Here is a 27,434-nt window from a genome sequence, read left to right as displayed (position 1 = left end):
GTTGTGTCCGGAAAATTATTGCTAAATCACTTCACAACTACAGTATAACAGAAATTTGGAAGTACGGTTTGACGGATATATTGAAAAACGTACGCTTTGACGGATAAATAGAAAAACGGGCAAGTTTAACTTTTGCGCTAGAAGCTAGAGTACTAAAAGCTCTTAGAAATGAAACACGGATGACAAACTAAAATGATCTAAAGAAGAAAAAAGATGTCGATAACTCAAAAGTTAAAATAAAGTTAAATAGCCTCTAAAATTTGCCCTCAAATACTACATTCTTCATGTTAGCTTTAATTCGTAAAACATGTGCTCCATCCATCTTGATGGTGAATTTCAGAGCGAAATATCGCATTGAGGTCATGGAATTCTTATCTAACTATAGAATATACTATAAGAAAGCTATTTAGATAGAAAAATCATAAAAATGAAAAAAGCCAATATTTCCAAAATTCTCGTTTTCTTCCCAAAATAGCCGGCTTTTTATGTGAAAAAAAACATCGATTCAAAAAAGCCGGCTTTTTTGCATCTCTAATCAAGAGTGAATTTCGTGCATTTGCTCTTTAATTACATTTCCTGAATTTGGCCCAGCTGGAGGCTTCGCCCCCTGACCCGCAAGTTTACTCGGTCTACGGTATTGCACCTCTTAAGCACACAATTCTACCACATTTCAAGTTTCCTTTCCTATTTCAACTATCAACAATTTCAACCTACTACTATAAGATTTTGTACCACAAGAAAACGTCCATTTTAATAACATGGGAATTTCTTCATCCCCCCTTTATACCCGTTAAAAATTAAAAACATTCAATTTTGACAATCTTCCTGAGGATTAGTCTCGGTGAACTACAATCATACCAAATTTTACTATTCTAATCCTGCCAGAAGTGCCAAAACATTTTGAGGCGTAGAAGATGTCCCATATAAATAATATGGGAAAGATTTTTCAGTTTCCTATAAAACCAGTCTACATTTGGAAACTTTTAGTTTGACAATTTAGTTAGTTAACGCTAACGAAAACGTATAAGCATACCGAATTTCAAGTTTTTATTTCAATTACAAGTACCTAATAGATGAAATTATAAATCCAAAACAAGGGCCCATTTAAATAACATGGGGAATCACTTCATCGCCCCTTTAGACCCCCTAAAACTTAAAAGTGTTCACTTTTGGCAATTTTTCTCTGAGTTAGTCTCCAGAAACTACAATCATTGCAAATTTAACTATTGTAGCTCTACAGGAAGTGCTCAATAATTTGGAGATATAAAAGATGTCCCATATAAATAACATGCAGAAGATCATTCAGTTCCCAATAAAATCATTCTAAATTTAAAATTTTGTACTTTTAATTATTTCCTTAGGTAACGCTAACAAAAACGTACAAGCATACTGAATTTCAACTTTATAGTCTGATTCAAAGTACCTAAAATATGAGATTATAGGTTTTTAAAAAAAGCCATTTAAATAACATAGGAATTTCTTCATTCACCCTTTAGACACCCTAAAAATTAAGAACATTCACTTTTGGTAATTTTCCTGTCGGTTAGTCTCAGAAAGCTACAATCATGCCAAATTTTGACTTTCCATGTCAGTCGGAAGTACCCCTTTATTTTATGTCAGCTAGGATGTTACATAGAATTGGAACTTCTATTACAACACCGTTTTTGTGTTAAAATCTCAATGTGACAGAAATTGTCGCTTGCAACGTTGTTAAGCTTAGGTGTCAAATTAAACCTGCACAAATATTTTTACAGTATATGCTCTTTCAAACGATATACAATTTATTAATTTTAATTCAAGAGCTCGATTTGAAACAAAATAGTGTCATGATATACATATAAATATTTCAAATTTGCATGTACTTTCTCCCTTGATATTTTGCCTGTATTTGTTAGTAAACATTTACAATCCTGAATCGCACAAAAAAAGAAGAAAAAATCATGTGTATCAGAGATTTAAAAAGATGGTAAACACAATTCTCGCGCGACTTCTGAAACCTCTTAAGTTTCACGCAGACTAATTTATATAGTGGTCTTTATTTCTCTAATGGTGAATAAGACAGTAAGTTTATAACCAGAGTATGCCGTTGATCCTTACAAAATAATAATAATAATCAGTAAAGAATCTTTAAGAATTTATTTCGTCAGCACTAGATGAATCACTGTATTCGGACTGTATTCTAAATTGTGTAGCTATACATCGTCTGCTTGTACCGGAAGATTTTCGCGCCAAAAAGAAAAAAACGTTACTCGCTTGTCTGTTCTTCAGGCAGCGAGCCACAAAAGTGCGGTGTTGTCAAACTTAAGTTTGCCGCGCAAATAAGTGAAACTACAAGTTTGGCTGCTCTTCAACTTATTGTTTTCATTCATATACGTACTTTGGCAATAGTGCATTTACGTCATGGTTCCTTTTGTGCAAGGATGCGCAATAATATGTGATCTGTTATGCGCAAAAATTCTAAATTTGATTGGATAGAGAATATTTATGACGTAATATGCTTCTTTCTTATAAGCGAACTCCATGAAGTTCAGCTCATTCTACTGTTGACTACGGTGAAGAGTGGACGTATGTGACATTCGCTCTCAGAGTTGCAATTTTTGCGTCAGTGTGTGTGTGTGTGTATGTGTGTACATGAGGTTGGAATTTTTGAACTGTTCTTCCTTGTAGTTCATTCGAGACTTTCAGTGGACTTGGAAAATATTTCTTTCCTAAATTAACTGGACATTTTGAAAATTTTGGAAGAAAATAGAAAGTGGAAGGGCAAATTTTTGCGAGAGTGTCCCTCATTTTGAGGTAAGTATTATTTATACTTTTTTAAGTAGAAATATCTCGATAGTTGCGTAATTTGCAATTAACTGTTTTTTAAAGCTTAGACAACAATTTATTTTAGAAAAATGCAAACCTATTTATATAAGCTAAACTGTCCTAGATAATATTAAAAACTAAATGTAAGAATAGTATTAAATTATTGGAGATATTACTGGGAAATTTATTTTACTTTAGGAGTGCTGTTTCCAACAAAACGTTCTATTGACTTCTGAAAGCTTTATAACAGATTCAAGATAAGCAAAAACAAGAATTTCTCGATTTGATATTTTTAAAAACTGAGAGTTACAAACGCCTACCAAAAAATGTGGATATATATTTTTTTTGAATTGCAATTTAGCGTTTTTTCAGTAGTGAGACGTCGACTTACAGCTTAAAGCCAAGTCACCTTCACCGAAGCAGACAAATATGGCGGTAAGTAGGTAAAAGAAAGGAAAGAAATTGTGGTTTTTCTTGTACTTTTGTTGGTTTTATTTGCTTTTAGTAAAAAGGTATACACATTTCTATTTCAGCTGTGTCGGTATTATTTGTTAACTATACTTATGCTGATAGGTTTGTATTGTCTAGAGCCGTGATAGGCAAACTACGCCCTTCGAGCAAAATCCGGCCCTACTGAAAATTCCGTCCTGGCCGAGACATTATTCCTAATAGAATGAACGAAGCCATTGTGGCCATTTTTGTTTTTAATAAATTACACTGGGTTTCTTAAAGTATTTTTCAGATCTTTGGCTCTTTCCTAAAAACAAGTTTGTCTATCACTGCTGGGACGTTTCTGAAGCAGTATTCATGTTGTAATGAGTGTGTTACGTATTTGAAAGTTTTTTTACTGAAACAAAAGTTCAAATTTAATTTCTTGTACCATCTTTTAGATTTCTACGACTTGTACTTTCAATAGAGAGATAATGGTGGGAGAGGAATCAATTCTTAGGACAATTCACTGAGAAAGATCCGTTATCCGGACAGATGTATATTATGCCAATATACGGAATCCATAAGTTTACTACGGAAATCTGTACGAAATGAAATCTTTAAGTTTTACTTCCCACATTTATGCCGGCTGTGTTAAAGGAGACGGTGATGGTAAGAAATGAAGGAAATTGTGGAATGAAGAAAGTGGGAGGAAACCGGAGAACACCGAGGAAACCTACGCACACGGTGTTTATCCACCACAAAGTTTACTTGGTGCGAGCTGGGATCGAACCAAGGACTTTGTACATCAGAGGTAAACGCTCTACCACTGACTGAGCCACCGCGGGCCCAGAAATTTCTACGGAGCATACGTTATCTATATGCTACGTACGTACTGGCTTCTTCCCTCTTAGATGTTACATCATGTCTGACGTTTAAGTCTTCCGTATATTTCGTACATATACGTATGTTACATACGTTAATTATATGTTATATACATCAATCTGCTTGTGAGACCTGAGTGCCTATAGGCAGTTTTTTGTTTAGTACGGAAAATATGTATAGATGGAAAAGTTATACAGAAAGTCTTACAAAACATACGTTATCAGTAATGCTTTTGCTGCTAGGTGTTACATATAATCGTACGTTAAGTTCAAAAGCTACAGGATTTACGCATGTACCGTGCGTATGCCACATTTTTTTTCTGGGTACTTGACGACTCCACAGTCTATCATTCAAGACCAACGTCACAGTATCGGCCGTTCTTCACCTCAATTTCTCGCCTGTAAGAGATCTGGATTAGGGAACCACGCAGTTGCAAAAAACTTCTTTTGAGTTAGATCAGGGTTTCTCAACCTTCGTTACGCGAGCCGCTGTTGGTGGTACTTTTAACTTACGGAAGTATTAATAATTCATATGCTTTGAAGAGGGAAAAGTTTGAGAACTCCTATGTTAGACAACATCGAGTTCGTGGATTTTCTTGGGGCCATCCCGTTTCCTCCCAAGTTCTAATTTCACAAATTCCTTGATACTCACTCGTTTTTATTAATAATATGTTTTCTTTTATCTGAAGGCTATAAGAATCGGAACCTAAATTAATTTTTTTATGCTTTTTTCGCGATCTGACCGTTCTTACTGTGTTTCCTTTTGACAAACGGGTGGATGGATGCATAAGGTCGTTCTGTGGCTCCGCGAAGCGTAGTCGCTAGCGGTCCCGGGTTCTACTCCTGGTAAAGACACTCGATCCAAAAAGTATAAAACCTTTTTCAAGCCAGCCATACTGAGTGAGGCTTTTCCTGGGTTTTCCTCATTCACGCTAGGCAAATGCCGAAATGGTACCTAACATATAGGTCCCAGGCTAATTCGTCCCTTCCCTTTCCTCAGATAGTGTGATGACCGAAGGACGTCATCCCTCAAACGCGACGGGCTAACACGGACGTAGATCTCGAAAGCCCAGAAATCTAAATTCTAATCCTAATAGGGTCGTTCTACCAAACTATTCCCCTCTTTGGAGGGCCGCAGTGCCTCAGTGGTAGAGTGGTCACCTCTGGTTCATGGGGTCCTTGGTTCGATCCCAGCTCGCACCAACTGAGCTTTGTGGTGGACAAACACCATGCGCGTGGGTCTTCTCGGGGTTATCCCGTTTTCTCCCACTTTCTTCATTCATCCATTTCATTCATTTCTCAGCATTACCGCCTTCTTTAGCCTAGCCGACATAACCCTAGGATGTAAAACTCAAATATTTCATTTCCTTCCCTCTTTCTGAGGACGGGGTTGTATATTGCAAGTTGAACTATTGCAAATGTTCCCGTTTTGGTTTCGGTAGAGGGATAAAGATGGATATGGAGTCTACAGGGTGCCCCAAAAGTAGCTATACAGTCCGGTACTGATCAACTCATTGCTTTTTATATTAATTTCTTATTGTTATCCATCAGATAGACTTAGTTTCTTTATTATTTGTTCTTAAAGCCTTTTCATTTATATCTTAAGCTCAGAACAGCCGTGGTAAATAAACCCATAAGCTAGAATGTTATATTTGATCAATGGAAGGGTGTATGCCTATTTTTGGGCCACCCTGTATTCTTGTTTACATTGACTCCAAATTACAAAAAAAAAAAAAAAAACTATATCGCAGCATTGTTGATCTACATTGTCGATATTGGCACCGGAAATGGTAACAGAAGCACTTATTCTTTCACTATTTTTGCAACGACGGACATGCAATCTACACCAAATGTTATTTATCGCTGTCTTATCGTTTTTTTTTCTTCTACTTTATGAGGATCAATATTAAAACAGGAAGAGCTATATCAACAACTCTGCTCTCAATGCAGGCGGCAGGGGTTGGACGTATTACTGGAACCTGAATTCATATCTTAAAAAGTATATTTCCAGATATACAGGGTGTTTCAAAACAACACAACGACAACGTTTGGGAGGTGATTCCTGACACCAAGATAAGGCAGAAAGTATAGACCAACCTGAGTGCACAAATGCTTCTTTTCGGAGTTATAGGGTGTCGAAAACATGAAAAAATGAACTTTAAATTTCCATAGCTCTAAAACGACGTGACCTATCGTAGTCAGATCAAGACTTCACATTGGAACTAATATGTGCACTATCCAAAAATACATGTTTCAGAATCTTAAGGTACTCACGAAACAATTTTTATAGAGGGAGTGTGGCTACGGGGATATAATTTGAAGTGCTCATCAACTCCCTCTGTAAAAATTGTTGCGCAAGTACCGCAGGACTCTGAAACGTGGATATTTGGATACGTACATGTTATTTCCTAACTAAATTGTTGACCCGAATACGTTAAGTCCAATACATTTGGAGCTATGGACCTTTAAAGTTAATTTTTTCATGTTTTCAACAGCCTACACCTTTGAAAGGAAGCATTTGTGCACCCAGGTTGGTCTATACTTTTTGTCTTACCTTGGTGTCAGGAAATACCTCCCTAAAGTTGTCGGTGTTGTTATGAACCACCCTGTATATATTTTACTATTCCTCCTCGTATACTTGTTGAAAGAGAGGGATAAATACGCACATTCCTTGAGACTCCCCCTACTTACAGCAGCTAACCACTGAAAGAATGTAAATTCATGAGAGGTTACTACGAGATATCAGACGTAAGCACTTTCGCACATAGGATAAATTATTTTTTCTTGTTGGCGGTGGTGCTTATCTTCACGACGTCTTACTCATCCTTAGCCTAAAGGGCATGAACGTGGGATATTAAAGTGAAAGATTTCACTTCATTTACGAGATTGTACCCTTTCGTGCTCGATTGGTTATTTCGCGTGCTGCCTGTGATTGTGGTCTCAGGCTAGATTCTCGGTGGGGGCACTTGTCTGTAATACAAACCCAACTAGTAATTCGGTCCTCCGTTTAAAAAGTAATTTCGTTTCTTATAACTTTGGTGTTTGTAGAGGGACATTCCATTCCAGTCAATTAACCAAGTATTCCAGATTATTAAGTAACTAATTAACTCTATTTCCTATGAAACCCAGAGGTCCAATGCCGAGTTCACAAAAGCACTCCACTGACTTCTGTCCTTAGCCAACTGGATCCAGTTTCTACTTTATATTTCTATTTCTGCGAGATTCATCTTAATACTGTCCTTCCATTTGTGCCTAGGTCTTCCTAATGGTTGTTTTCCGATTGGTCTTCCAGTTAAGACTTTAAAAGCGTTTCTACCTTCTTCCAGCCTGGCTACATAACCTGACAAACCTGAGCCTCCTATACTTGATGATTGGTAAAACATATAATTTATACAGTTTCTCGATATGAAGTTTCCGCCATTCCCCCCACCCCATTCCAGATTATTATAAAAGGTATATTTTTTGAGACCTGTACGCAAAGGAAATCTCTTATATTAGTTCAACACTATGTTAAGAAAAAGCGACTTCACGACGCAGTGAAACGGAAATATATTTACCAAAATTTTCCTACCTGACTTTCATCGTTTTGTATGCAAGAATTCCTTGTACAAATTTGTAATTTCATTCCAAAAAGAATGAAATTACATTTCTTAATTTAACATCTAACGATTATCATATGGGAAGCAGATGATTAAGGCAATTGAATGAAGATTGATGAATCGGTATAATGAGAATGTGGGAGGAAAGAGAAGAACATTCACAAAATTCACAGACACGATGATGTCTACCAGAAACTCATATGGATTGGGGTCAAACAAAGGAACATTTAAAAGGGATGAGCGTTTTACAACATTTTTTATTTTTTTACGATTGTTTCGGAGGCAGGGTGGCTCAGTAGTAGAACGCTTGCGTCTTGTGTGTAAGGTCTCTGGTTCGATCCCCGACAAGTAAGTTTGTGGTAGATAGGAAAGCATTTTTCACATACTTGATTATGTCTTTGTCAAATTTACTACTCTAGACACAGAAGTCGTTTTCTCTGTTTCTCATGCGTCGATTCATCCGACTGATTCTACTGCTGATGTGGATTTCCTCAGGATATTCCGTTTCCTCCCACATAATCGTTCCACCATTTCTTCCATCATCATTTACTTGACTTAATTATCCGGCTCCCTTAGCCTAAAAGGCCATTTTCGTGGGACGTTAAACTGTAAGATTTTAATGGGTGATAAAGAAAGGACACAGAACCTTTCCATAAGATTATGAATTCATACAATAAAACTGTTTCTTTCTATCAATTACTGTTTTTTTCTGATATCTGTCGACAAAAGGATGTATGGACAGACGGATACGAGATCTTCGAGTTTTACGTCCCACGCGATGCCGGCTGGAGAGACGGCGACGATGAGAAATGAATGAAATGGTGGAATGAAGAGAGTGAGAGGAGACGGGAAAACCCCGAGAAAACCCACCACCACACGGTGTTTGTTCACCATAAAATTCACTTGGCGCGAGCTGGAATCGAAACAAGAATCCCATGCACCAGAGATACGGATATAACCCTTCTATAAGACTTTTGTATAATTAACCATAGAACATTTTGAAAGTCTAAACGGAGAAGGTAAGCATGTGTTCTTATCTTGGATACAAAATATTTAAAACAATTGAGTTTCTTTCAAATTCATTGGCCAATGAAATGTAACATTAGTTAAACCTTCATAAATCCCTTTAATGCAAACCTTGTGGTAGTTCAGCTAAGGATTTATTAGGAAGAAAAGTCTGTTTTGTGGGATCTTGAATAAAGACTTGAGAAAAAGATTCATTAAATTCTTCGTATGGAGTATTGTACTGTATAGGGCAGAAATAAGGACATTACGAAATAATTAATGAACTGGAAGCTTTCGAAATGTGTGTGTGTGGAGAAGAATGGACAAAATTAACCGAGTGGGAAACGAATGAGAGAATGTTAGAAATGGTGGCAAAGAAGAGAATAATTTTAGATATTATTAAGAAGAGAAACAGAAACTTGTTGGGACAATGGCTAAGAAGGAACAATATCATGAGGGACGTACTAGAGAGTATGGTGACAGAAAAGAGAGGAAGGGGACAAAGGAGACTACAATAATGGAAGATATCGAAACACAGAAATCGTAGGTGAAGGCGAAGAGCTTAGCGGAAGACCTTGGAGCATGGAAGCTTTTCAGTTACAGCAAGCGACCTGCCAATAGTGGCAAATACCTATGATGATGATGATTTTGAAATCATATTTTATTTACAAATAGAATTTGCTGTTTCCAGATCCTTATTAATAAGCGAAGTAAATTTTGGGAGAAAGTAAATCGTATTATATGAGCTGTTGAATTAAAAGTTACGGAAATTATTCGAAACCGTGGACCCCCTGTGGGTTCGCCCGTGCTTGGGCTTAGTAAATGCGAACAAATCTGTGAATTTTGAATACCGCATGTGAAGGGAAATTTTTACTCTCAAAATGCAGACATGTCCGTAAATGCAGCATTTCAACGTATTTTATAAACTACAGCGATTGAAAAAATGGGAAAGCTATGATGTATTAGGAACTACTAGCGCTGATTACGAATTCGCTGGGTTGAAATAAAAACTTTAAATATACAACTCCTCTATATATCTCCCCCTCCTCCTCTCCCAAGTTGCGGTGCTGAATTTAGATCCAAACGTCATGGTATGTGCCACTGTTAATTTCAGCGACCCCGAAAACTATGATTCGACACTAATATCGACAATTTTTAAATATCTTTCTTTCCCTTCCCTTATATTGCACCGTAAATGTAAAATAATAAGAAAAAACATTCCAGACTCAAACCTCATCTATATTGAAAATTTGATCGAGATCGGTCGGGTGGTTCAAGAGTTATTAAGTCACAAATGTAGTCTCATTCACTTTTGATCATTTTTATATATCTCCCCCGATCCACCCAGTAAGTTGAACCATCAAAGTGGAATTATAAAAATCATCCCACGCCCAACCCTCATCTATGTGACAAACTTCATCGAGATCGGTCGCGTCGCTCAAGAGTCAGAAAGGTAGTCACTTTCGTTTATATATATACAGACTAGCTTTGGCTAACTAGGGGCTCCGCCCCACGATCCCGCGTTTGCTCGGCCTACGGCCTCGCATCTCTTATGTATCAGCCTTTGAGTCAATAGTGAATTTCGTGTATTTGCTCTTCATATTTTCTGAATTTGCCCTGCTGGGGGCTTGGCCTACGGTCTCGCGCCTCTTAAACCCACAATTCTACCGAATTTCAAATTTCTTTTCCTATTTCAATTATCTAAAAGATAAGATTTTGTATCTCAAGAAAACTCCTATTTTAAAAAAATGGGAATTTCTTTATCCCCCTTTACAGAAATTAAAAATTAAAAATATTCACTTTTGGCAATTTTCCTGTAGGTTAGTCCCGGAAAGCTACAACCATGCAAAATTTCAACTTTCCACGTCAAACGGAAGTACCCTCTTTAATTTATGTCAGTTCATGTAGTTTAGGACATATCTGGGATTTCAGCATCTATGGCCATTTTAACCTGTCACATATAAGGGATGACATTCCTCGGCGATCATACAAGCCATGCGAGTACAAAGGGAAGGAAAAAAGAAGATGGAAGGAAGTGACCTGCAAATTTTTTATAACTACTATATATTTCTCTGCAACGAAGTAGGAAGATGAAGAAGACGCATAGATTTTATTTGTATATGATCTTTATTACTATAATTTTGTGTAACTGAGTCGACATTAGTACAAGTTGTTTAAAATAACATTATTACAATATGTTTTTAGCTAACAGATAAAGTAGATTGTCACTTGATTTTTTAAAATTGAAATTTTATATTTTCAAACATGTAACATCATGCATTAATGTTCATTTGCGAGAGATACTGTTTCAATATTTGCTGCACTCTGTTGTTCCTTTTCCATTTCTTCACCAACTCACTGACTGTTGATTTTAAACTTGAAAATAGAACTTTCTACCTTACCTTTGTTACTGTAATGTTATGCTACTGAACCCATATTAGTACAACTTGTTTCAAAAACACACGACAAAATTTGGTATTTATTTTCGCCGAATTCATAAAGTACACTTGTAATTTTTAAACAAAAAAATTTAGTATTCTGAGAAATGTTGCATTATGCATTTCGTAATGTTTGTCTGGAAGAGGCACTATCAGAAGAATGAGGGATGCACTTTTTTAGTTTCTTCACCGCGTCAATGATGCCTCCTTTTAAAGCTGAAAACAATGGGAAAACTTGGATATCATTCAATTCTCTTCTACTCTCTGCTTCGGCAGATGTTTCCCTATCATCAGGTGGCGGTCGATGATGAATCATAAAATAATACTCGTAATTCATTATCAGTTTTATGGACAGGATAACTTCTGCCAACTGCAAAAGAAAAAATGGAGAACATAAATTCACAAACTATTAGTTTTATATAATACAAGTAGCCTCAATTACCCGCTTTGCTGGGTTAAATTAAGAGGAAATAGTAATAAGTTTCGTTAGTCAGTCACTTTCTACTATAACTTAGGTGCTCTCTATCAGTTATTTTTTATGACTTTTACATTTCACTCCCCTTCCATGTTGCGTAGCTGAATTTAGATTTAAGTTGCATCAGAAGTGTCACTGTTCATCATAGTGATCCCGTAAATTATAGATTTGGAACTAATATCGGTCATTTTCGATGATTTCTATATTTCTCCCCGCTCCCCTTTCCCATATTGCAGGGCAACGCATCGGAAGTGTCATTGTACATCTCAGCCACACTGAAAACTGTGGATTCGACACTAATATTGGTAAATTCGACCATTTTTACATATCTCCCCCTCCTCCTCCCCCAATCTGCGCGAATGAATTTGGATTTAAACGGTATCAGAAGTGTTACTGTTCATCTCAGCGACTTCGAAAACTATAGATTCGACACTGATATTGGTCATTTTCGATCATTTAAAATGTCTCTCCTCCTCCTCTTCCTCCCCTAAGTTGCACCATCAAAGTAAAATGCAGGGTGTCCAATATACAATGCAACCCGGAGTTTGGGATAGTAGAACTTCTGAAACTGAAGTGATACATAAATAATGGTTATACCAAAATGAAGCCTTGTTCATGAATATATTTTTAAACTAGGAAGCCACGATTGAAGTACACTAGGAACCACACAGTGTTGCCAGATGTAACCTAAATTGTAAATCAATTTTTTTGCAAAACATGTAAATTGACTCATAACTCATACGTATGAATGTTCTGTCGTTAATTTTTAGTTTGTTTAGTTGGAGTAGCTTGGAAACTATGGAGCTGAAAAAAAACTTTTCCACAGATAACTAGTCGGATGAGGCCTCTGTAAGAGGGAACTAGAGAAATCGTCGTGGTCATAAATTAACACTCTGAATTGGCAACCCTGCTGATGTTTCAGCGCATCAAAAGGCGTGTTAAGGATCTGTCTACATTATGCAATTCCTGAAAACAATGAAACACGAACTTTGAAATTATCATGATAAAATTTTTACTTGAAAATCATGCACCCGGCAACACTGCTATTCATTTCTATGAGGATATTTAAAGCAAGAGGTATACAAGAACAATTCTCGAACTATTCAAGACCTGGAAACGAACATTCGTAGTGCCATTGAGAACATTAACACTTCTAACCTTTGTAAAGTTACTCCCAACCTGGTGAAACGTGTGAACCAGTGTTTGAATCAAAACAGGGGACACTCGCAGCATCCGCTGTAGAGCTGGTAACTCATTTCTGATAGTAGCAGTATTACCGGTTCCATGTAAGTAAACATTTTATCATGATAATTTCAAAGTTTGTTTTTCATTGTTTTCAGGTATTGCATAATGTAGACAGATCCTTAATACACCTTTTGATGCACTCAAACATCAACAAAATTGCCAATTCAGAGTGTTAATTTACGAAAACTACGATTTTCCTAGTTCCCCCTTAGAGAGGCCTCATCTGATTAGTTATCGGTGGAAATGAATTTTTTTCTGCTCCATAGTTTCCAAGCTACTCCAACTAAACAAACTAAAAATTAACGACAGAACATTCATACGTATGAGTTATGAGTCAATTTACATGTTTTGCAAAAAAATTGATTTACACTTTAGGTTACATCTGGCAACACTGTGTAGTTCCTGGTGTACTTCAATCGTGACTTCCTAGTTTAAAAATATATACATGAACAAGGTTTCATTTTGGTATAACCATTATTCGTGTATCAAAAGTTCTAATATCCCAAACTCCGGGTTGCATTTTATATTGGACACCCTGTACTTGTAATAAAAGTCATCCCAGCCCCGAACCTCATCAATGTTGAAAATTTGATCGAGATTGGTTGGATAGTTCAAGAGTTATTAAGTTTAATTTATTTTTGTATATCTCCCCTTCCCCTCCCCCTCTGCTAAAATTCTACCGTCAAAGTGATATCACAAAAACATCTCACCTTTGAACTTTATCTATGTTCAAAACTTGATCAAAATCAGTCGGGTGGTTCAAGAGTTACTAAGTTTTATTTATTTTTATATCCCCTATCTCTTCCCTCTTCTCCCCCACCTCTAAGTGGTACCGTCAAAATGATATGATAAAAACCATCCTATGTTTGAACCTCATCTATGTTGAAAATTTGATTGAGATCGGTCTCGTGGCTCAAGAGTTGTTAAGTTTTATTTTTTTTCTATCTCCTCCTCCTCCCTCTCTTCTAAATTTTACCGTCAAAGTGAATAGCTAAAAACTGGCCGCCTGGATTAAGTGATAGTTTGGGTTTGGCTACACTATATGTATTTCTCCAGATATAAGGCTCACAAGAAAACTTTTCATTGAAATATTTTGCTTTTTGGATCTTTTGATCCAAAACTATTTTTATAAGCATGTAAAAAAAATGATCTGGAAGTCAACGTAAATTAAATAAAATATATGCTGATATGTTAGATGCTTATTTCAAACACATAGGGGCCGCAGTAGGTCAGTAGTAAAGTGCTCATATCTGATGCGTGATGTATCTGGTTCGATTCAAGTCCGGATCAGTTGAGCTTTGTGGTTGGCAAACACAGTGTGGATTTTCTTGGGATTCTCCTGTTTCCTCCCACTTTCGTCATTCTACCACTATTATCCATCTCATCATCACCATATTAGCCTATGAGCATAATTGTGGGACGTTAAACTAAAAAAAAAAACAAAAATATGGGACCATAGTTGATAGATTTGTATTTACTTTCTTTGTCAGTATCAAGGTCATACAAGGCGGAACATAAAGTTTAAAGTGACATTGAACCATTGTAGGTTGTTTCATGCCTTCCCATCAGGAATTGAATTCAGGACATTGTGCAAAAAAATCACACATTGAAAGAAGTATACTAGGGAGGAAGGCTGGGGAATCATAGTAATCACTAATGATACTATAGAAGAGGTAAAGGCATGTATATTAGGTGTTCTTAAAATGGCGCCCACGGACAACAGATTGTTATTCTACAGTTCAAAATAAAGCAAAAATGCTGCATAATGTAATGCCCTCAGAGGCCTCCTTCAGCCTCTGTGCGGAATAAAAAATTTTATTATGTGGCAACATCTTAGATTAACTTTGAATCATTAGGATTGCTCCACGAACCAAGCAAGTACTTATATCTATTGTTACGCTAATAGGTGGCGCTAGTGTCAACATTTATCGATTTTAACTGTCACCTGGAAAGCATCGATGTAAGTACTTGATGGATCAGTAGATTTATTCCATAGTTCTTTACCTGTTACGTTGCCAAATAGTGCAATTCACGTTTCTAGACGAGAACCCGCTAAGTATACAATTATACAAGGTATGATCAAAAAGCACGATGAATGTAGTTGCACAATGCCATCTATCAATTTTGTATCCATTTTAACTGGTAAGCCCGGTAGCCTGAACTTTTGGTACAGTCAACGTCGAGTTTGAACGAGTGACATGTTAATTGGCTTTCAGAGGTGGAAGAGTGAGGACGTGTTAACAGTGTCTGTTGCGCGCCAACATTAAGTTTTGTTCTAAGCTGCAAAAAAATGCCAAAGAAGCTCACGAAATGTCAAAATCAGTATACAGAGATGAAGCGGTGGCATCAAAGACATTTACAAGTGCATGAGCGATTCAAAAGCTGCAAAGAATCGGTCGAAAACTAGCAACGATTAAAACGTCCATCCACGTCAAAAACAGATGAAGACGTGCAAAAAATGGCACAAATGATATGTTCAAACAGGCAAATGACTATTTGAGAGCTTTACGAATAACTAAACATCTACCATGGGTCCATGAGAAGCATTTAACCGCTGATTCAATGGGCAAAGGGTTCCTTATTCCCCACGACAACAATCCGTGCCCACCTTGCTTTCGATCCGCGAGTTCTTAGTCGAAAAAATATTCGTCTGTCTGTCCATATCCACGGTACTCTCCAGATATAACATAACGTGACTTCTGTCTGTTCCCAAAGATTAAAACCGCGCTTAAAGGAAAACGTTTCGACAATATTCCTGACATTAAGAGTCTTCATCCCGGCGAAATTAAAAGACCGCTAATTTTACAGTAATTATGTGATATCTTCAAATAGATAAAAGATAATTGAAATATGGAACAAGAGCGCCCTAGACAATATTATTCTGCGTGAGGTACCATTATCACAAGTCACCTAATGGCTTTCCGTTTTCAGCTGTTTAGAAACGCGAAAATAAATGCCGATTTTCAAAATGGCTCGAAATCGGAAGCAGATAAGTGAGTCGTGATAACGGTTTCTCATGTAAAATAATATTGTCTAGGGCGCTCTTGTTCCACATTTCGATTATCATTTATCTATTTGAAGATATCACATAATTACTGTAAAATTAGCGGTATTTTAATTTCGCTGGGATGAAGACTCTTAAGAGGGTCACGACAGAGCAGCTGAACGCTCTTCAAAAAGAAGGCTTCCAGAAATGCTTCCAGTCACGGACTCAACGTTGTAATAATTGCATTGCTAGCCAAGGACAATACTTTGAGGGAGATTAAATCAAATTCCAAGTAAGCATATTATTTTGTTTGTAATAAAATTATTCACCGTATTTTTGACGAAGTCTCGTATATATTTTTCGGATATAGTATACAACAGTTCCTCATCATTTCCCGAGGACTCACGAAGCTCAGTCTTTTACGGATTATTCATTGAGGATCTAGGAACTTGAAAATGGGATAACAAAGCGACTTTCATTTACTTATCGACTGAAACTTGTACATGACATACCACCATTTCTGTACGTAGTGCAAGAATAAGAACTATCCTCGAGTACGGAACACGATGAGGAACTGTTGTATACTATTACCTATTTTTCGCTTTATTTTGACTTGTAGGATAGTGCTCTGTAGTCCGTGGGTGCCACTTTTAGAACTCCCGATATATTAAACCGTAATGATAACATATTCGATCGAATTAACAAAACAGTTAAAAGTAAACTAATGGGGGGGGGCAATCCTTTTAGTACTTTACGTAAAACCTGTTCTCATTGTTATTAATATTGAACAAATTTAAAGAAAGAATTTTTAAGAATATATTATTATGGCACAATTACCAGGAAAGAGGGTTCATATTTACAAAAGATTCTTTCCCAATAATTTCCCGAAAAGTTTAAGCAATTGGATTAGAGTTTTCAGCATTGAACAAGAATTTGCATTTTCTGTATGAGAAAGAAATGAGAATTAATATTGGTTAACCCTGACTTTCTGACAATAGAACCTGAAAGAATACTTGTGATTACTGCCGACAATATATATGATACTAGATATGCAATAATTGCAAATTTGTAGCAAATGACTCACATTTATTGATTACTAGCTGAATATACCCATTCTTCGTATGGGTCAAATAAAATATCTATGTAAACAAACTGAACAACGAAAAAAATATCGGTCATTTTCTACTACTTTTACATATCGCAGTAAACGCCCCCTGAGACCCCTGGTTCGAATTAAAAAAAAAAAAGTCTCGAGCCCCCAACCGATGGAGGTTGTATTTGAAAGTCAACGACTATGGGAGTATCACCATTCATCACAGCGACCGCGAAAACTATGGATTTGACTCTAATAATCCAAAATATCGGTCATTTTGGATTATGTTTACGTCTCAGTAACCCGCAGCAGGTGACTCCCGGCCCGCATACAACGGTAGCTGAATTTGAAGGGCATCGCTAATGAAAGTGTCACCATGACCTCAGCCAATGCGAAAACTATGAGTTTGACACTAATATCGATCATTTTGTATTTTTTTACATGTCTAGGTATGCAGCCCTCCCGGTAACCCTCGGCCCGCAGCCGAATGGGGTGAATGCGATCAGAGTTTCACCATGTCCCGGTAAACTCACCTCCTGGTTCGAATTTAAAGAAAAAAAAACGCTTTGTCTTGGTCAGGAGCCTCGACCAAAGTACCCGTGACCAAAATTTGGTAACTCTCGGTCCAATCGTTTGGTCCCCAGGCCACACACAGACAGACAAACACACAAACTCTTTATTTTGTTTATATTAGATTCATAGAATTTGTTAGTGCCTTAATTGTTTTCGTGAATGAACATGACATGAAAATAGTTGAATTCAGCGAAAAGTATAATGGCCTTGAAAAATTGTGTTCCTAGAACAAAACGAAAAGGGCTTTGTCCTATTTATAATGCTGAAAATTCTATTTTCCATTGTTTAGAATGAGAATTCTCGAGTCAAATGCTTTTGCAACGTCAAGTCTATGAGCCTCCAGTTTTTCAGTGATTATTCCTCAATGGTACGTCCGATCAGGACATGCGACACCTTACGACACTCAGCGGGAGCTCTCAAATTACCATATCAAATTTAGTTCAGAACGGTTCAGGTACCTCAAAGGAGTATCCCGGGTAAAGCAACGCCTAAGTTGAGTAAAGAGGAGCTTCGCTTCAATGAACGTTCGATAAAAGCTCTCAAATAGCTCTATTCCACTCCAGTGAAGGCATTAACATACCTCGGCATTTTTTTTTTTTTTTTTTTTTTTTTTGTAACTAGCTTACCATACACTATCTCTTAAAAGCTTCCGAATATCCCGGATCTTAGTGAGAATCTACTATGAACCTATTAATTTGGCAGAGAAGCTTTCTGTCTATACCTTAAATTTTCGACAACAGTTCATCTGAGAGTTACTGCAAATGATACCTGTAAGTATAATTCTGAAAATTAAATTGGAAAAGGACAATTTGGTATAAGTATTGCATTACATATCAGAAAAAAAGTGCATAAGATGTAAAAATAAGCGAGGTGTGTTCAAAAAAGTATCGAACCTTATTTTTCCTGCGTAAACCAATGAAGCGCAAGATACTTTCTTCATTGTAGATATAGAAGGTGATACTCATGCGCAGTCGTGAATATTTTCCTGGCCACAGAAAGAGCCAATTGCTGCAGTCGGCCAACGAGTGAAGATTGTAGTGAGCGGTCGTCGGATTTAAGTTTTTTATTGTAAAATGACAGAAACACTTGAGCAATGATATTGCATCTAATTTTGCCAAAATCTGGGCGATACCCAAGCGAAAACCATTCAGTCGGATCGGTACAATCAATTTTGAAACGAGAATTTGGCATGAGTAGAGTGTCCACGAAGTTTGATTCAGACTTTCATCGCCAAACATAACCTTCCCGTTTGTCATCAAGCTCCCTACTCACTCGACATAGCACTGTCTGACTTTTGGTTATTTTCCAAGCTGAAAATTCTACTAAAAGGGGCCCGATTTGAATTAAGAAAAAACATCATGCGGAATGTGATGGCATGGTTGCTCGCCATTCCAAAAACTGTGTTCCTCAGGTGTTTCTAACAATGGCGGGAGCGCTGGGAGAAGTGTTTGCATTACCAAGGAGACTACTTTGAACGGAATTAGTGTTTCGGATTTCCAAATCAATAAATGTATTTTTGCCAACCAAAGGTTTGATACTTTTTGAATACACCTCGTATTAGTTCTTGTTTGAAAAATATAGACAATTTTCTTGAAAAGACGCGCTGAAAGAAAATTGAAAGGAAAACAAGTTTTACATATTTTGTAGTACTTTTTATATACCTTGTTGAATGTTAACGTTTTTTAAAGGCTAAAAATATTATACCTAGGTACTTTGAAAAGGTTTTATGGGAATTTGATAAGCCCTATTGTTGCTCGTTGGAACCAACTGATCGATAATTGAGCAAGAGCGCCAATTTGTCTGTAAATTTGGGGGTCTCCATTCAGATGCAGAAAGCATACATGAGGATTTTAAGACAAATTGCATTCAAATTATGCCAAATATTGTAAATTTACAAACACAATGAGGGGGCTCGCATGAGCTTTGGGTTGTCTGGCCCCCTTCCCCCCTTCCCAGGATCGGCGCCTTTGTAATTGAGCACAAAAGGTCGTATAATGTTCGGCATAAGCACTTTTCAAAAGTCAAGCCAAAGAGGAAGTTGAGTTTCGTTTTCCGGTTGAAGCTTGTAAACTCAAGGCTAGCACCAAGCTATCTTTGCTTCATTGATGCTTAATGATATTTCTTTGTTGATATAATGAACATCCTTAGTATTTTGCTATTGATGTTAGGTTAATTTCCGGGCAAATTCAAAGAAGTTAAAATATTCAGTTTAACGTCTCTCTCATGTCCTTCAGGCTAAAATAAACGGTTGATTAATGAAAGTGAATGATTTTGGGGTGTGAGAAGATCCGGGTCTCAACAAAGCTACGTTGAGTGCAGTCAACTGACTTTGCCTAACATTTGAACCATGAAGATGGATAACAAAACGTAAATTGTAGGACTTTGATCCTGAAAGACATGACGAAGCGTCGAAGTGACTCAATGACAGTATTGTTTCTTATGATTCATGGCGTCGTTGTAGATACGGCACGTGACGAGTTTCTAGCGGACAACTTTTGATATAAACTGTCTCTTTCAACTACGTACTTTTCTCTCCCCGCTCCATCCCTTTACTATGCCATCAAATGTTCCACCGCTAGACATCGGATGTTTATGCAAATGCATATTTTATTTGCTTACTGGCTGAAATACCCATTATTCGCATAGGTCAAATAAAGTATCTATGTAAATAACTGAACAACGGAAGAAAAAATAATGGTCATTCTCTACTACCTTTACATATCCCCACAGAGACCTCTCGTTCGAATTTTGAAAAAAAAAAGAAAAGAAAAAAGAAGAAGGGTCTCTGGCTCCAGCCAATGGGGGCTGTATTTGGAAATCAACGCCTGTGGAAATATCACTAATCATCCCTGCGACCGCGAAAACTATGGATTTAACATTAATATCAGTCATTTTGGATTATATTTACCTGTTTTGGTATTCCCCCCCCCCCCCGGTGAACCCGGCCCGCAGCTGATTGGGGTGAATTTGGAAGTTAATGTGATCAAAGTTTCACCATTGATCTGAGTGACCGCAAAGACTATGAATTCGACACTAATATCGGATATTTTCTGCTACTTCTACATGTCTCGGTAAACGCACCCTCCCCCCTCTGATACCTGCTGTTCGAATTTTAAAAAGATGCTTCTTCTTTGTCTGGGACCTAAACCAAGGTACCTGTGGCCAAAATTTGGTAACTCTCGGTGCATTCGTCTTGCCCCAGGCCACACACAGACACACACAAAATCTTATTTATTTGCTTATGTGCTTCTTTGTTAAGCTTGGTAGAGGTTTCTAACAGTAATACAGCTCGAACTTGAAGTTTTATAATGCGTACAAATGCATATTTCAAAGGTTAATATAATGTTTAAGAGAACATTCTGCATATTCTGTAAGTTTTTATTTAAGATTAGCTGAATATACCCATCCTTCGCATGGGTCAGATAAAATATCTATGTAAAAAAATGAACAACGAAAAAATGTCGGTCATTTTCTACTACCTTTTACATACTGCTCATTCTCATTCGTATTTATACCTTTACATATCCCGGTAAACGCATCCTGGTTCGAATTTTGAAAATAAAAGAGCGCCTCTCGCTCCCAGCCGATGGGGGCTGTATTTGGAAGTCAACGCCTATGGGAGTATCACCATTTATCTCAGCGACCCCGAAAATTATGGATTTGACACTAATATCGGTTATTTTGGATTATTTTTACGTGTCTCGATGACCCTTCTATTATGGACCCAGTACCTTAGCTGATGGGGGCTAAATTTCAAAGCAAGCACGATCTTGAGTTTCACCATTGAGCTCAGCGACACCAAAAACTATAGATTTGACAGTAATATCAGACATTTTGGATTAGTTTTACTGTCCCGATAACCCCTACCGCAGAATGAATCCCGGTCCCTATACAATTGGAGCTGAAATTGCAAGGCATCGGTAGGGGAAGTGTCAACACTGATCCCAGCGACGGCGAAAACTATGAATTTGACACGAATATCGGTCACTTTGGATTATTTTTACATGTGTCGGCATCCCCGCCCCCCGGTGACCCTAGGCCCGCACTCAAATGGAGTGAATGCGATCGAAGTTTCACCATTCATCTCAGCGACCGCGAAAACTATGAATTCGACATTAATATCAGTCATTTTCTACTACTTTTATGTGTCACGGTAAACGCCCCCCGTCCCCCGGAGACCCTCCGGTTTGATTTTTTTTTAAAAAAACGCTTCGTCTTGGTCTGGATCTGGACCAAGGTACTCTTACCAAAATTTGGTAACCTTTGGTCCACTCGTCTGGTCCCCAGGCCGCACAAAGACAGACAGACACACAAACAAACCATAGCATGAGAACCAGAGGAACGTAGCTCCAAAAATGCGGTTTTCGCGTTCTTCATGTTTGGACATAATTTTGAAGCCCCACTTGGTGTAAATGGAATGTAACGCTATCTGTTCTTCTTGTTGATCATCTGTTGTAATGTAGCTCAATTACCATCTTATTAAACCTACGAAAATGGAGTTACGTTACTCTGGTTCTCTTGAGACGAAACCCTTAATTTTATTTATATTAGATAAAATATATTCTCATACATGCAATAAATCCATTTTTAGGTTGTATTTTCGATGCATTTCAGTGTCTATGGAACAGAATATATTTTTTGCATGGGAGGATTAAGGAATGGTAGTTTATGAAGATCTAATATTGTTATCAACCGATCAGCAGAGTAAAGACACTTTCAATTATCATGACGTTAATAGAAATCTGATAATGATAAAGACTCATTTTAAAATCTTGTCGACATCAGTTCAGAAACAAGAGACGCGAGGGATGCTGTTCTGTGAATCCTTAGCACTGGTTGATAAAGTTCTAGACGAGCTCTAGTCAGTTCCTGGTGAATTCTGGCGCTCTATGGAAAAGAAATTGATGAATGTTCTTGCCAGAAACTTTGATTATAAAACAATTGAAGCCATGGGAAAATACTCTCAAGTGTTATATTCCAACTTGTGAGAAAAAATAGATACTAAACTTGCTCCCCTCTATATATGTAGTCCCGTAACATCTATTGATCCTGACAGGTCATTTTCTGGCTACAATTTCAGAAATGGACACTAGAAAATGTAGGAACACATCTTATGATATACTGCAAGGCTAATTACGGGAATGAATAAATCCTTAAAAACGAAAGCTTATCTTTTTCATAGGGAAACGTAGAAAAGTGAGGCTCATACGCACAGAGCCCGAAACGACTCAAAACGACATAAAAATGCATGTCTTCAAATTTGGACATACTTTAGTGTGTACAAATGACTTACTTTCTAATGGTGGACATAAGGAAAGGTGTCAATTTTTTGACATTACGGATATGTCCGCCATGAACATAAAAAGTGTGAGCAACTATAGCATGTCAAAATGATCTACTGCCTTGTTTTCATTAGTTTTGACGGATTAATATTTATGTTTTGATCACTGGGGCAATGTGTGAGATGATATAATTGTACGTCAAAAATTTATACACATGCGCGGAAACGTGAGGCGGTTGTCGTTTGTCTCTTGTTATCAGTGTATTCAATGTAGCACTTTGTCGTTTGATCTAGAAATATTTAAGGATATTTTTATCAAAAACAATTGGTTCATTTATATTGTTAGAATAGAAATTTAGCATCTTTTAAATGTTGTCTAGTGACTAAACTAGCATTATTTCCACTAAAATTAATATTTCTAATATGTCTTCTTGCAGTTTGTTTAGTGACAGTATTATTCACGTTGTTAGCAGTGTGTTTATTATCATTACGACATGTGTGTGTGCCCTATTACGGACAGGTTTGACATATATTTGTATGCCATACCTTGTCCTTCGGGCTCTGTGTGTATTATTTCATGTAAAGTACACTCTAAAATACAATTGTGAAAAAAAACTCAAAACTATTTTTTTCTCATATCACTGTGTTCATTTTAACTTCATAATCTGTGTATGGTTTTAAAAATTTAGGATACACATGTATAAACTATAAACATCAAAATAATAAATTCTCAAGAAAAGTCCCTGAAACGTAAAATACACTTTCTGTATTATATTTCACCTACAAAACTTCTGTCACAACTCCGCTGCATTGGGACCGCGGTGGCTCAGTAGTAGAGCGTTCACCTCTCATGCACGGGGTCCCGGGTTCAATCCGAGCTTCCGCCCAAGTGAACCTTGTGATGCACAAACACCGTGTCCGTGGGTTTCCTCGGGGTTCTCCCGTTTCGACCCACTTTTTTCATTCCATCATTTCATTCATTTCTCATCATCACATATCCTAGCCGGCATAAGCGTGGGACGTAAAACTCAAAGATTTCATTTCATTTTTTCAACTCCGCTGCATGTTTGAAAGTGTTCTCTCTATTGTATTGTTAGTGCATATTAAGTGGATATTTTAACACATTTAACAGCATAAGTGCATAAAAATCCAATGTCTAGCCATCACTATTTACTTGCATTGCTACAGTTCCCAAGTGGCCGAGTTACTAGATCGCATGCTTTCTGTGCGAGTGGTCACAGATTCGGTGTACCTCTAAGTAGTGAATGTGGACAGCTGTCCCTCCTCACTATTTTGTGATGACCAATAATCCTGAATTGTCTTCTTCAACTAACTAAATGACTAAAGGAAGCCGAAGGCTTATTGCTACAGATAAAGCTAGCCAATTCAATTGTAATGTAATGACTGTTACCATTTTCTCACTTTTTTCATCCATTATTAACGTCACTACCAGAGCTGAATTTGGTGATTAAATTTTGGGGGCGAGATTGTGTGACGGATAACGGTCTAAACTATAAAGGATCATTTTCTGTGATGGTTTATGCACCCATCAACTGCTCCGGAATCAAGATATTTTCGTGCTTAGAACACCATGTGAATTCTACGTTCTGTCCTTTATAACCTCGCTGTTGGATGACGACATATAAAAAGCTCAAACTCAATGACACGATCATCCTATCTATATGTCGAAATCAAACGAAAAAATAGAGTGCGGAGTTTCAAATTGTTATTTTCTGTTCCGATCCTCTTTTGACTGATGAAAACTCTCATGTTGTGTGTGGTTGCATAACTCGTAAAACTTTTACGATATAGGATTAGCACAGAAACAGTTCCTGGTTTGAAAATGGTATAACCCTAATACCAAAAGTATTATTCTGCTCAAACTTTCGTAGTAGTTACATAAACTCAAAAAGTTGTTAGTCGTGTTGACTGGAATTACAAACACGCAATGTGTGCGCCATCTGTTACATGGGAACCATCTACACGATAATCCAGCTCAAGAAAAATCTTCTGAAGTGTAACCGATGTAATAGAGTTTATAGCTGCACTAATATTTTCGTGAAGATCTAGTGGACCTGGCCTATGTTCCCAACTACCCACAACCTTGAATGATCTTCAGAAACGCATCAGTGTCAGAGATGGAGTGCATTATGGGTCGTCGGTCAAGTGCTTCAGGTGGGTCTAGATTTGTGAGTGGTCAGTAGGTTGTGGGTCAACAGGACGTGACCCACTGCCACCCACCCCCCACTCTGACCCATCATGAGCAACTCTGACCCACCGACCTACTCTGCTCGGTGCATTTTAGACAGCATCTGAACACTGGTGAATGGGGCCGCGGTGGCTCAGTGGTAGAGCGTCCACCTCTGGTGCATGGGGTCCCGGGTTCAATCCCAGCTCACGCCAAGTGAACTTTGTGGTGGACAAACACCGTGTGCGTGTTTTCCTCGGGGTTCTCCCGTTTCCTCCCACTTTCTTCATTCCAACATTTCATTCATTTCTCATCATCACCGTCTCCTTTAGCCTAACCGGCATAATAGTTGGTCGTAAAACTCAAAGATTTCATTTAATTTTTATAAACTCCATCACATTGGTTACGCTTCACAAGATTTAGCCTGAGCTAGATTATCGTCTCAATGGTTCCCGCGTAACAGGTGGCGGGCACATCACGTTTTTGTAATTCCAATCAACACCACCAAAAAGTTTTTGAGTTTATGTGACTACTGCGAAATTTTGAGCATAGTACTACTTTTGGTGTTAAAGTTACACCCTTTTCAAATCAGCGACTATTTTTGTGCTCACCTTATACTATTATTAGAGTTTAGAAAAAAATGTCTAAATGTGACACAGAAATTAATTGAGAGATCTTATTAAAGTTAACAAAATGATATGCATAAGTGTGAAACTTCATGCGTAGTTTTCGTTGAAAAAGATCATCAAAATTAATTTCTTCGTAATTTATCTTTGTATAAGAACAACGCCACGTGAGACTGTTATCGATCATTAGGGTTAATAAGCTTGAGTTATGCAATTAACATTTTTTTTCTCCTTCACATGACTCTGCGAGAGCCGGGTCTAGCCATCTACCTTGTTAGTAAATAAGACAAGTTAATAAATAATGATAAATGTGGAAGTGCTCAGTAAATAATAATAATAATAATAATAATAATAATAATAATAATAATAATAATAATAATAATAATAATAATAATAATAATAATAATAATAATAATAATGTGCGATATAAATTTGCTTCACAACGCACAAGGTCCAATCAATAAATAACAGGAAAAGTTGTATAAAAAACACAAAACTTGAACAAAGTTTGTGCTGCTTTGTTATTTCTTGGTGGTGTTCTAGAACTATTATCAGCTGAACCTGGCACGCTTGCCTCGCGAACCGAATGCTGGGAATCAGAGAAACAAGATGGCGGTATCCTTGCAGGTTTGCACCAACACAGCGTGAAGCAGCGGAGTGGCATTGGTTTCCTGTTAGCTGAAAGGTTGACACCAATTGAAATTCGCTGCTGGATGGCAGTGTAATATGGTAAAAGTTGTTTGAGTCGAACACAAGTATACGAGTTGGCAGATAAGTTCGAGCGGGGGATAACAAGTGCCGAAGATTCACCACGGTCAATACATTCTGTCTGGGGGCCAATAAGGGAGCAATTCTTGAACATTACATTCTGAGCGGCCCGTTTGAACTTATCTGCTCACTCGTACACTTGTGTTCGACTCGAATAACTTTCACCATATTGCACTGACATCCGATGGCAAATTTCGATCTGTTTCAATCCTTCAGCTAAGATAAATCCAAAAACTCTCCACACCTCCACGTTGGTGCAAACCTGCAAAGGTACCCCATCTTCTTTCACTGTTTCCCAACATCCCAATCCTGGGGCAGGCGTGCTAGATCAATCTGATAATAGTTCTAAGATACCACCAAAAATATCAAAGAAGCACAAAGTTTGTCGATTTTTTAAATATTTTTTCGGTTATTTATGGAATAGACTTGTATAATATTTATTGTCATTATACCCTTTAGGCTAAGGGAGACGGATGATTAAGGCAAGTGAATGATAATGGAAGAATTAGTGGGATGAGAATGTGGAAGGAAATGGGACCATCACGAGAAAACTTACGGACACGATGTTGTCCACCACAAACTTACCTGGCCGGTGACCGTATCAGGGACTCCACGCACCAGATGGTTTAAGCTCAATTTTAAACTGTAAGTCTCTCGGTATGTATTGTAAAAATGAAATCTTTGAGCTTTACGTCCCACGGTTATGCCGATTAGACTAAAGGGGACGGTGATGATGAGAAATGAATGAATGGTGGAATGACGAAAGTGCGAGGAAACGGGAGAACCCCGAGAAAACCCACGGGCACGGTGTGTGTCCACCACAAAGTCCACACGGTGCGATCTGGGATCGAACCAACGACCCCAAACACCAGAAGTGAACGCTCTACCACTGAGCCACCGCCCTCCCCGTATGTATTGTAATCTAGTTGTTGACAAAGAGCGCAAATACAAGTTAATCAACCAAAATCAACGTCTAAAACTATGATGGATAAGGTGATCCCCTTGCTTCAGATAACTATAAGTATTCGGAAAGAACCAA

At 37.6% G+C, this 27,434-nt stretch overlaps 1 protein-coding gene across 1 annotated transcript in view; it reads left to right on the top strand.

The window, feature by feature from the left end:
* The first annotated feature begins 2,556 nt into the window (after positions 1 to 2,556).
* The window catches only part of LOC145673748 (uncharacterized), a 96,073-nt gene continuing 71,195 nt past the window's right edge, over positions 2,557 to 27,434 (top strand). Inside the window, exon 1 of the mRNA XM_081743493.1 lies at positions 2,557 to 2,793. The gene's annotated coding sequence lies outside the window, so the exon portion shown is untranslated. The remainder of the gene's footprint in view (positions 2,794 to 27,434) is intronic.

Source organism: Thermobia domestica, chromosome 17 (assembly GCF_964235325.1).
Source record: "Thermobia domestica chromosome 17, izTheDome1.hap1.1, whole genome shotgun sequence".
NCBI classification, from domain to species: domain Eukaryota; kingdom Metazoa; phylum Arthropoda; class Insecta; order Zygentoma; family Lepismatidae; genus Thermobia; species Thermobia domestica.
The sequence above is the reverse complement of the archived record's forward strand: the minus strand, read 5'-3'. Positions and strand labels throughout refer to the sequence as shown.